Here is an 11,060-nt window from a genome sequence, read left to right on the forward strand (position 1 = left end):
TAAAATTTATATTTATTGATCAAAAATTAAAAAATTACCCCTCTACGATCCAAGGAAAGGTGTAAACATAAGAAAGACGGGAGAAAATGTAAAAATGTTCTGGTCTGTTAATCACATGAGAAGATTAGAAAGGCTGCAGACACCTAATAGTCTAACACCCGTTTCTCCTGACCAGTACAGATAATCTGTATTAATGAGACCGACCAAGGAGGTCAATAATGTAGGAGGTCAAATAATGTGTCTTAGAAAACCACTGAAATCAGGTTAATACTAAGCAATTTATTATTCACCTGTTATTCCATGTTACGCAAAATTAGAGATATCTATGTTGACATGACCTGAACGCGGAAAAAAGTAAAGGAAGTTTTGAAAGAACAAATAGTGGTGATACTGCTGTTGGTGTCCACCCTTCAGAGGAAGGGGAATAGTCCCTACTCTACAACACCAGGTATTCCCAGGGAGTCTCCTCTCAAGGTACTGACCCGGCCCAACACTGTTTAGCTTCCAAGATCAGACGAGATCCTGAGTTAGCAGCGTGGTATGATAGTAGAGAGGCTATCTACCAATGAGAGTGCACCTATATAAAGATGGTAGAGTAGAGATTTAGAAAGATAAAGCCATATAATGTGTAGATCTGCTTTCCACGTTAGGCGGGGTGAAACAATTGTCACTTAGTGGCAAGGTGCACCCTGGATCGTGGATGAGAGTCTACGGAAAATAGTAAGTGGTGAAGAGGAGAAAGATATTAACACTTTTAGAATTGGACTGGTGGTTGCTAACCCTAGGGGGAGACCACGTCACAAAGTATGCAGCATCAGGTGAATTAGTACATGAAAATATAATTCACATATATATTCCTTTTTGTGCAAAGCAAAAAATCATTACTTTGAAAAAACAACCTAAAAGGTATAGCACACTGTATACAAGGGAAATGGAGCAATGTGTAAAGAATAGGTATAGCCTGCAATCTATAGGGTTATCGGGCTATATTGTGCACAGAAAATCCAAAATACTTGGCTTGCAGTGTTAATTGGTGTGCCAAATGAAAAAGGCACCTATTGCAGTGGTATTGGTCTGCAATCTATAGGATTATTAATATGCGCAAAAAATCTCAAATACATAACATGCAGTATTGAATAGTGTGCCAAATATAATGAGCACATATACCAATAATACTGGCCTGCGATATGTAGGATTACAATGCTGTAATGTGCACAGAAAATCACAACTGATTAATGTGCAGTATTGATAAATATGCCCAATGCAAAAAAGCACCTATAGAAATGGGAATTCAAACTTAAATTACAGATGGAAAATTAGAGATAGAAAAGTAATACTCAAAATGTCAGGGTCAGGAGACAGGTGATAATAAAGGATCCTCCAAGGACAGGTCCCATGCTGTAGTCCGTGGAAAACGTGTTTCGCCCGTTGGGCTTGTTCACTTCCGGGATCTCATGGTCGATACTGTGTGTGGGATTTAAAAACCCTGCTGGTGTTAGGTAGCAGCCAATGGGCTATACGTACCCAAATAGTCATTGGGGAGGAGGTATGGAGGTTCCCATAGAGACGCGGGAGGCCAATGAGAAACGGATTAGTGACGCATCCCAGCCAATCAGAGCATGGGTGCGTAAAATGACGTAGTATGTGGGCAGACTAAAGGGGAGGCTCACGGACATGAGTAAGGAGAGAGATAATATTATAGGAGCAATAGGGGAAACCTAAAAGCAGGGAAGACGGTGGCGCCATATTGGATATGGGATTGCCAGAAGTGCGTCCTATTATAGGGCATGCACTAGTGAAAAAAAGGGGGTGTATAAATAATCATATAGGGTACCCAGATATTAAATCTAAAGATTATGAATTGCTGACAGAATATATTGGGAATAGAATAAATGAATACATTTTTCACACTAAAAAATGGGCGAGGGGTGTGGGAAAGTCCATGGGCACTGGAGGCCAATGAGAAGAAGATTATTAACGTATTTTGGCCAGTCAGGGTATTGATGCCACTGATTCAATTGGCCTATGAGAAGTGAGTGTGCTCCTATAATGTACAAATGATACCAAGCTCACTGCAATGCAGGAAAAAGCAATCACTAAATTGAATGCTGTGGCGCTATATTGAAAAAGGGCAAAACTTCCAGAACTAGAAAAGAATGTATAAATGCTGTGCAAAAAAGATGTGAAAAATTTATTTATATATTAAAAAGGTAATTATGGTTAAAAATCATTTGAACACGAGGAAAACCAGGAGAGGGGGAAAGGAGAAACGACGGACGAAACTCAGATTGGGACATACCAAGGACAGCACGATACGAGACTGTTCGGGAGGAAGCTTCTTCTAAAAAAATTCTTCTCCAAACAGCAAGGCAGACAATCAGAGAATATCGCTGATCCCGACCTTACCGCTGATGATCTTAATGCCATTCGTGAGTTGGAAGAACTACAGGCCGAATCAAGCATGGATGTACCAGCTACATATAGGCCCCAGTGTAGGCCCAAATCCACGTTCTTTCCTCCTGATAATAATAACCCAGAGATTAAGATGTTTCTGAACAGAGTTTCCAAAGAATTTGATGAAATTTACGCCCAAACTCGACATGGCCTTCATCATTTCCCTTCGAATCTAAAATTCAATGAGCGCAAAGCCCTACAGGAATTGGAAACCTGGCATGATGTCATCTTCAAACAGTCTGACAAAGGCGGTAATATCGTACTTTGGCCACGAGAAATGTATATTACTGAGGCATACCGGCAACTCCATAACACCTCCTGCTATAAGAAACTTCTTAGTGACCCAACCACCAGATTTGTGAATTCTTACAATTCCATAATACAACACTCGGCAATACAATGTACCATCACCAAATCAGAGCAAAAATATTTAACAACTCAGAATCCGAAAACACCCACCTTCTACTTACTTCCCAAGGTACACAAAGATGCCTCCGTACCACCTGGAAGACCGATTATGTCTGGTAACAGTGGACTTCTGGAACAACCAAGTCGGTTCTTGGATCTCCATCTCCGTGAATTTGTCCTTTCTCTACCCTCTTATTTGCAGGATACAGCGGACTTACTACGCAAAATTCATAATATACACTGTGAAGAAAATCTCCTATTGGTAACTTTAGATGTAGAAGCACTCTACACGAGCATTAATCACCACCAAGGAATCACAGCTGTGAAACATTATTTGGATCAAGGAGGAGCCAGTGACTTCTCTGCTTTTCTCCTGTTATTGCTTGATTTTGTCCTTTCTAAAAACGACTTTGTATTTCAGGACCAATTTTTTCTGCAAATAAGGGGAACCGCAATGGGTGCAGCATGCACTCCCACTTACGCCAACTTGTTTTTGGGATGGTGGGAGCTTTTATATGTCTTCAACTCAGGAAATGAGAGATACACTACACATGTGGAATTGTGGTTGAGGTATATCGATGACGTTTTCATTATCTGGAACGGAGAAAGGGACCTATTAATGGAATTCATTGGATTACTCAATACCAATTATTTGAATATTAGGTTGACCCACACCATTAGTTCAGACAGGGTTCCGTTTCTTGACCTAAATATCTATAGATCTCACACGGGCTATTCGGAAACAGAGCTATATCGGAAGGAGACTGCAACCAACAGTCTCCTTCTCCAAACCAGTTCACATTTCCCTCTGACTATTGAGAATTTACCCAAAGGAGAATATCTCAGGCTAAGGCGTAATTGCTCCGAGGACCACATCTACAAAACCAAGAGTTGGGAACTTACTAATCGACTTCATGCCAGAGGGTATAGCAAACGGTCACTCAAACGAGCCTATCAGGCTACCACATCTATCAAGAGAGATCACCTAATCTTTGGGACTAAAAGGTAATACCGGAAAATGAAGAGACTATCAGATTTATAGGGACATTTTGCCCCTAATGGAGAATGCTCAAGGATGCTCAAGGATGCCATAACCAAACACCTTCCTATACTTCGGATGGATCCGGATTTATCTCCCATTGTGGGCCCCACGGTACAGATGAGCTGGCGCAGATCTAGAAACATCAAAGACCAATTAGTTCGGAGACATTTGCTAACCTCAATACGCAAGAAGCCAGTGACAAAAGGTTCCTTTCCGTGTGGCCAATGTAAGTCGTGCACACACATACTGCAAACCAATACGGTCACAGACAAGTATGGCCAATTAACCAAGTTACGTCACTTTTTCAACTATAACACACAAGCAGTAGTTTACTGCATCACTTGCAGTTGCAATGTGAAATATGTCGGCATGACTACACGCAAATTGAAAGAGAGGGTCTTGGAACACATTGGAAACATTCGAAATGTATCTAAGGATCTGGCACGAATGAAACAACTTACCACGGTTGCCAAACATTTCCACCATCAACACAATGGATCAACTAAGGAATTGAAAGTCTTTGGTTTAGATCGCATCAATTTGGGCATACGAGGAGGCGATATGACCAAAGAACTATATAAAAAAGAGAGCGAATGGATTTTTCGCCTTGGGAGTCTCAGACCACTTGGATTGAATGAAAATATAAATTATGGTGCCTTTTTATAATTTTGCCTAATCTACAATATTTTCTACACTCCCATTAATTTAACTCTTCATTTCTTTCACTTCCCCTTTAACATACTGCATCACTATCGTGTCCCAACAACCCTACAATGCTAATCACCTGCACACACCACACATACATGCTTCCATATCAACTCGAATAGCATATCCAACCTTGTTCACATTTCTTCTTCTTCTCCCTGAGTATGACTAACTAATTCACAATACTTTGTTTTGCTTTTTCACGTCACCTAATGATCACCTTCCACAGGTTTTTTTAACCCTTTCTACCATATCTCCCCCTACTCACCTTCTTACTTTTTTCAATCATCCACCTGCACTCTTTTATACATGTGTCACCCCATAATTTCACTGTCCACCTAACATCAAGTTCTCCTTTTTTGTTCTACCCAGTATTTCATCTCCCCTTTTTTTGAGATTTCACCTCTATTCGTAATTTTTCCTTTTTTTGCCTACTCTTAAGGCAGCATCCTTTAAATACACTTGGTGATTGCACACGTTCACCCTTTTCCTTTCTTGCCAAGTATTCTCAGCAACCCTAATTTTAGGGTTATTAATTTTCTTCATCCCACTGTATTCGTTATAAATAGGGGTTTCAGGTTCTCACCGTAGCCCGTATCCCCATGGTCTACTTAATTAATTTTACTGACGCTACCTGTCACGTGCCATATATAATAAAAAATATTATAACCTTATATCATCCACATACCAAATATAATCCTTTATTATCCACGTAATCAGCATAGCCACATCCTTAATAACTTTTCATTACAACACATCTCCCTTGTTCCCCAGACCGTCACTATATTTCATTGCCCCTTGTATTCCGCTTTTTATTATCCCATTTTCCCCTCACTCCCCTTCCCCTCCATGTATAGAATATCCTTACATATTTCACTTATTTCATCTTTTTTCCTTCACTTTGTTTCAATGGCTATTCCACTGTTCTCCCTATCTCTTGTCTCAATCCCATTCCTCTTTTACTCCCCTTCCCCCCCTTTTTGTATTCAACACCCTGTATATATATTTTTTATATTTTTTTTGTTTTTCTCTCTCACCTTGTTGCAACGGCTACCTATATATATTTTTCTCATCCCAGGGTGCGTTATAATTTTACGCACCACTGGGATCCCATCTCTAGTCTGGACACCAACATACCTTCATGCGCAATAATTTTTAACCTTAATTACCTTTTTAATATATAAATAAATTTTTCACATCTTTTTTGCACAGCATTTATACATTCTTTTCTAGTTCTGGCAGTTTTGCCCTTTTTCAATATGGCGCCACAGCATTCAATTTAGTGATTGCTTTTTCCTGCATTGCAGTGAGCTTGGTATCATTTGTACATTATAGGAGCACACTCACTTCTCATAGGCCAATTGAATCAGTGGCATCAATACCCTGACTGGCCAAGATACGTTAATAATCTTCTCATTGGCCTCCAGTGCCCATGGACTTTCCCACACCCCTCGCCCATTTTTTAGTGTGACAAATTTATTCATTTATTCTATTCCGAATATATTCTGTCAGCAATTCATAATCTTTAGATTTAATATCTGGGTACCCTATATGATTATTTATACACCCCCTTTTTTTCACTAGTGCATGCCCTATAATAGGACGCACTTCTGGCAATCCCATATCCAATATGGCGCCACCGTCTTCCCTGCTTTTAGGTTTCCCCTATTGCTCCTATAATATTATCTCTCTCCTTACTCATGTCCGTGAGCCTCCCCTTTAGTCTGCCCACATACTACGTCATTTTACGCACCCATGCTCTGATTGGCTGGGATGCGTCACTAATCCGTTTCTCATTGGCCTCCCGCGTCTCTATGGGAACCTCCATACCTCCTCCCCCATGACTATTTGGGTACGTATAGCCCATTGGCTGCTACCTAACACCAGCAGGGTTTTTAAATCCCACACACAGTATCGACCATGAGATCCCGGAAGTGAACAAGCCCAACGGGCGAAACACGTTTTCCACGGACTACAGCATGGGACCTGTCCTTGGAGGATCCTTTATTATCACCTGTCTCCTGACCCTGACATTTTGAGTATTACTTTTCTATCTCTAATTTTCCATCTGTAATTTAAGTTTGAATTCCCATTTCTATAGGTGCTTTTTTGCATTGGGCATATTTATCAATACTGCACATTAATCAGTTGTGATTTTCTGTGCACATTACAGCATTGTAATCCTACATATCGCAGGCCAGTATTATTGGTATATGTGCTCATTATATTTGGCACACTATTCAATACTGCATGTTATGTATTTGAGATATTAATAATCCTATAGATTGCAGACCAATACCACTGCAATAGGTGCCTTTTTCATTTGGCACACCAATTAACACTGCAAGCCAAGTATTTTGGATTTTCTGTGCACAATATAGCCCGATAACCCTATAGATTGCAGGCTATACCTATTCTTTACACATTGCTCCATTTCCCTTGTATACAGTGTGCTATACCATTTAGGTTGTTTTTTCAAAGTAATGATTTTTTGCTTTGCACAAAAAGGAATATATATGTGAATTATATTTTCATGTACTAATTCACCTGACGCTGCATACTTTGTGACGTGGTCTCCCCCTAGGGTTAGCATTAGCAACCACCAGTCCAATTCTAAAAGTGTTAATATCTTTCTCCTCTTCACCACTTACTATTTTCCGTAGACTCACATCCACGATCCAGGGTGCACCTTGCCACTAAGTGACAATTGTTTCACCCCGCCTAACGTGGAAAGCAGATCTACACATTATATGGCTTTATCTTTCTAAATCTCTACTCTACCATCTTTATATAGGTGCACTCTCATTGGTAGATAGCCTCTCTACTATCATACCACGCTGCTAACTCCCGATCTCGTCTGATCTTGGAAGCTAAACAGCGTTGGGCCGGGTCAGTACCTTGAGAGGAGACTCCCTGGGAATACCTGGTGTTGTAGAGTAGGGACTATTCCCCTTCCTCTGAAGGGTGGACACCAACAGCAGTATCACCACTATTTGTTCTTTCAAAACTTCCTTTACTTTTTTCCGCGTTCAGGTCATGTCAACATAGATATCTCTAATTTTGCGTAACATGGAATAACAGGTGAATAATAAATTGCTTAGTATTAACCTGATTTCAGTGGTTTTCTAAGACACATTATTTGACCTCCTACATTATTGACCTCCTTGGTCGGTCTCATTAATACAGATTATCTGTACTGGTCAGGAGAAACGGGTGTTAGACTATTAGGTGTCTGCAGCCTTTCTAATCCTTCTTATGTGATTAACAGACCAGAACATTTGTAAATTTTCTCACGTCTTTCTTATGTTTACACCTTTCCTTGGATCGTAGAGGGGTAATTTTTTAATTTTTGATCAATAAATATAAATTTTAACATTTTTCACTAATAACTGAAGAATATTTTCTTCTTTCTTCAAGAGTGCGCCCACACAAGAGCTTTCTCTCTCTCCCCTTGTAGTACTTGTACTTTCTAGCTCTGGGCGCACCACCAATAGGGACTAAAATTGAAAGGCTTAAATTTCCTTTCCAGTATTATAATTGTCCATTTGTTGGTTTCTTATAATCCCTGCAATTTATTACATACCGGTGCACGGTCGCTCTCTTTGTTGACTCCTAAGAAACTGTTCAGAACCTGAGAAGTTCAAACAACAGGCTGAAGAGCTCACACGTGCTTTTTCCGAGCAGGGTTATCCAGAACATATTCTTAAAGCCGCATTAGAGGATACTTTCTCAAAAGATAAAGAAACAATCCTTAGCAAAATCACCTTAAGCGAGGAGTCAGTAGTGTCCACAGTATACGAACATATTCCTACAGATGGGGCCTCCGTTGTATTCCCGTCTTCTGTGACTAGGCGCGCCTCCGTCTAGACGGGCGCACGCGCCCGGATGGAGACGCTCCCCATTCACTTTAATGGGAAGCGGCTCTTGCACTCCCTGCTTGACTAGGCGGACAGATTGCCTAGTCACGCCGGGAGTGCACGCCTGCGACTACTCAGGCAAAGATAAAGAAGGCTCCATCTGTATCTTTATTTCTAAATATAATTCCTGTTCTAAGGACATAAAAAAGGTCATTAAAAAGAATTATGCCATCCTAAAATCAGATAAGATACTATCCACGTGCTTGGCTGGGGTGTGGAATGCAAGGTCGACAGTAACTAGGTCGACAGTAACTAGGTCGACCACTACTAGTTGACAGTAACTAGGTCGACAGGGTCTCTAGGTCGACATGGCATAGGTCGACAGGTCGAAATGTCGACATGAGTTGTTGTCGCTTTCTCCGTACAGTGACCGGGAACCCCAATTAGTGCACCGTGTCCCCTCGCATGGCTTGCTTCGCTCGCCATGCTTTGGGCAAGGTGCCTCGCTCCGCTGCCGCTGCGCTCGTAACAGGTTACGATTTCCTAATAATAGTGCGCATGGATCGTTAAGTATGAAAACGGTAAAAAAATATTGTGAAAAACTCATGTTGATCTTTTGACCTGTCGACCTAGAACATGGCAACCTAGAGAGAGACCCTTTCAACCTCGTTACTGTCGACCAATAGTGGTCAACCTAGTTACTGTCAACCTAGTTATTGTCGACCTAGAGACCAGATCATCCTGGCTGATGAACCTAAAATTGTTTTAAAAAAGAATAGAAACCTTCAGAGTTTTTTGGCACCTAGCAATTTTAAAGCTGAATCCAAAGAAAATTCTCTAAATTCATCTTCGTTAAATAAGCTTTCCAATGTTAAATGTTGCTTTAAATGCGACAGAGCAACTGTAGCTGCATTACTTGCACCTTTTTATTGAACAAAAGCACTAATTTTCGTTATGCTACTCTGGGCCTAATATTTGAAATTTCCAGTCATATCAATTGCAACTCAACCTTTGTTATTTATCTTATCTCATGTAAATGTGGGATGCAGTATGTTGGGAGGACTACCCATACCATGAACATCAGGTTCCTTGAACATAGACGGAACATACTAAGAGGCTCCAATTTACACAGTTTTGTATTGACATGTACAGTCGAGTCATCAAGGTAATATATGTTCTGAGACTACAAGGTATTGAGAAGATCAGGGTTACTTTGAGAGGGGTGATCGTTTTAGCCTCCTCTGTAGAAGGGGGAAGTCTTCTTGATTCATTGTTTAGATACGCGATTTCCTGGGTGACTGAATGAATCTATACATCTTAATAACATCTAACTATTACCTAATTCCCTCTATCCCCTCCCCCCTCCTCTGCCCCTCCCATCTTTTCAATCTTTGCAGCCTTTTTCTGGTCCTTAAAATTGCTGTTCCCATTATTATGTCTAGGTTTATCTACAAGTATCTATGTATAATTGTTGTTCGTATATTTGATATATTAGTTTTCTATTATTATTTTTTTACTTTATTACCGATTGGTCTTATCCTTGTTATCCCCATTATAATTTTCCATCTTTGAAGCTTTTATTGAGGGTAATCAGGATATACTGAATAAGCTATCATCAGCTAACTTATATATATATATATATATATATATATATATATACTCCTCGCTGCAGTCCGGCACTCTCACTCCACCTGGGAATTTGCTCGGGTGCCCTCCTCAAGGAGTGATACTCCTAGTACAATCACAGAAAGAAGGCGGCACTCAGAGTCTCGAGAACTTGGTGAAAAACCGACCCGTGTTTATTTCAAGAAATAAACACGGGTCGGTTTTTCACCAAGTTCTCGAGACTCTGAGTGCCGCCTTCTTTCTGTGATTATATATATATATATATATATATATAAATAAATGAAACAAAAGCTGCGGCACTCAGGGTCTTGTACTTGAAAAATTTGTATTAAAGTTCAATTACATAGCGCACCCGCTGAACTTTGGGGCGCGGGTGCGCTATGTAATTGAACTTTAATACAAATTTTTCAAGTACAAGACCCTGAGTGCCGCAGCTTTTGTTTCATTTATCAGTATTTATTCTGAGGGCACCGGGGCAGCTGACCAGCGGAGGGAGTGCCGGACTTCAGAACACTATATATATATATATATATATATATATATATATATTTATTTCTAACAATTATTATTATTATTATTATTATCCTTTATTTATATGGCGCCACAAGGGTTCCGCAGCGCCCAATTACAGAGTACATATGCACATAATCAAAACAGGAAAACAGTGACTTACAGTTGAAGACAATATAGGACAAGTACAGGGTAACTAAGCATAACTACACCAGTAAATGACAGAGATAAGTTCCATGTGACCAAAAAACTGTGTGATATGGGCAGTTGAGATTATTAAAGTAAGAAAAGGATAAGCACATGAGGGAAGAGGGCCCTACTCGTAAGAGCTTACATTCTAAGAGGAGGGATAGACAGACAGGGGTGACACAGATGGGGTACATAGAGAGCGTGGAACAGAGGGATAGGATGAGATTTGGCTGGGTTTGGTAAAGAAACAATAATTATGTTGTATACTT

General features: G+C 40.2%; 2 pseudogenes; one reads left to right on the plus strand and one right to left on the minus strand.

Moving 5' to 3' along the window:
• Window positions 1-433: 433 nt before the first annotated feature.
• On the minus strand, window positions 434-552 carry LOC134939447 (5S ribosomal RNA; annotated as a pseudogene).
• Window positions 553-7,428: 6,876 nt separating this feature from the next.
• Window positions 7,429-7,547, plus strand: LOC134947584 (5S ribosomal RNA; annotated as a pseudogene).
• The last annotated feature ends 3,513 nt before the right edge of the window (window positions 7,548-11,060 follow it).

Source organism: Pseudophryne corroboree, chromosome 1 (genome assembly GCF_028390025.1).
Source record: "Pseudophryne corroboree isolate aPseCor3 chromosome 1, aPseCor3.hap2, whole genome shotgun sequence".
NCBI classification, from domain to species: domain Eukaryota; kingdom Metazoa; phylum Chordata; class Amphibia; order Anura; family Myobatrachidae; genus Pseudophryne; species Pseudophryne corroboree.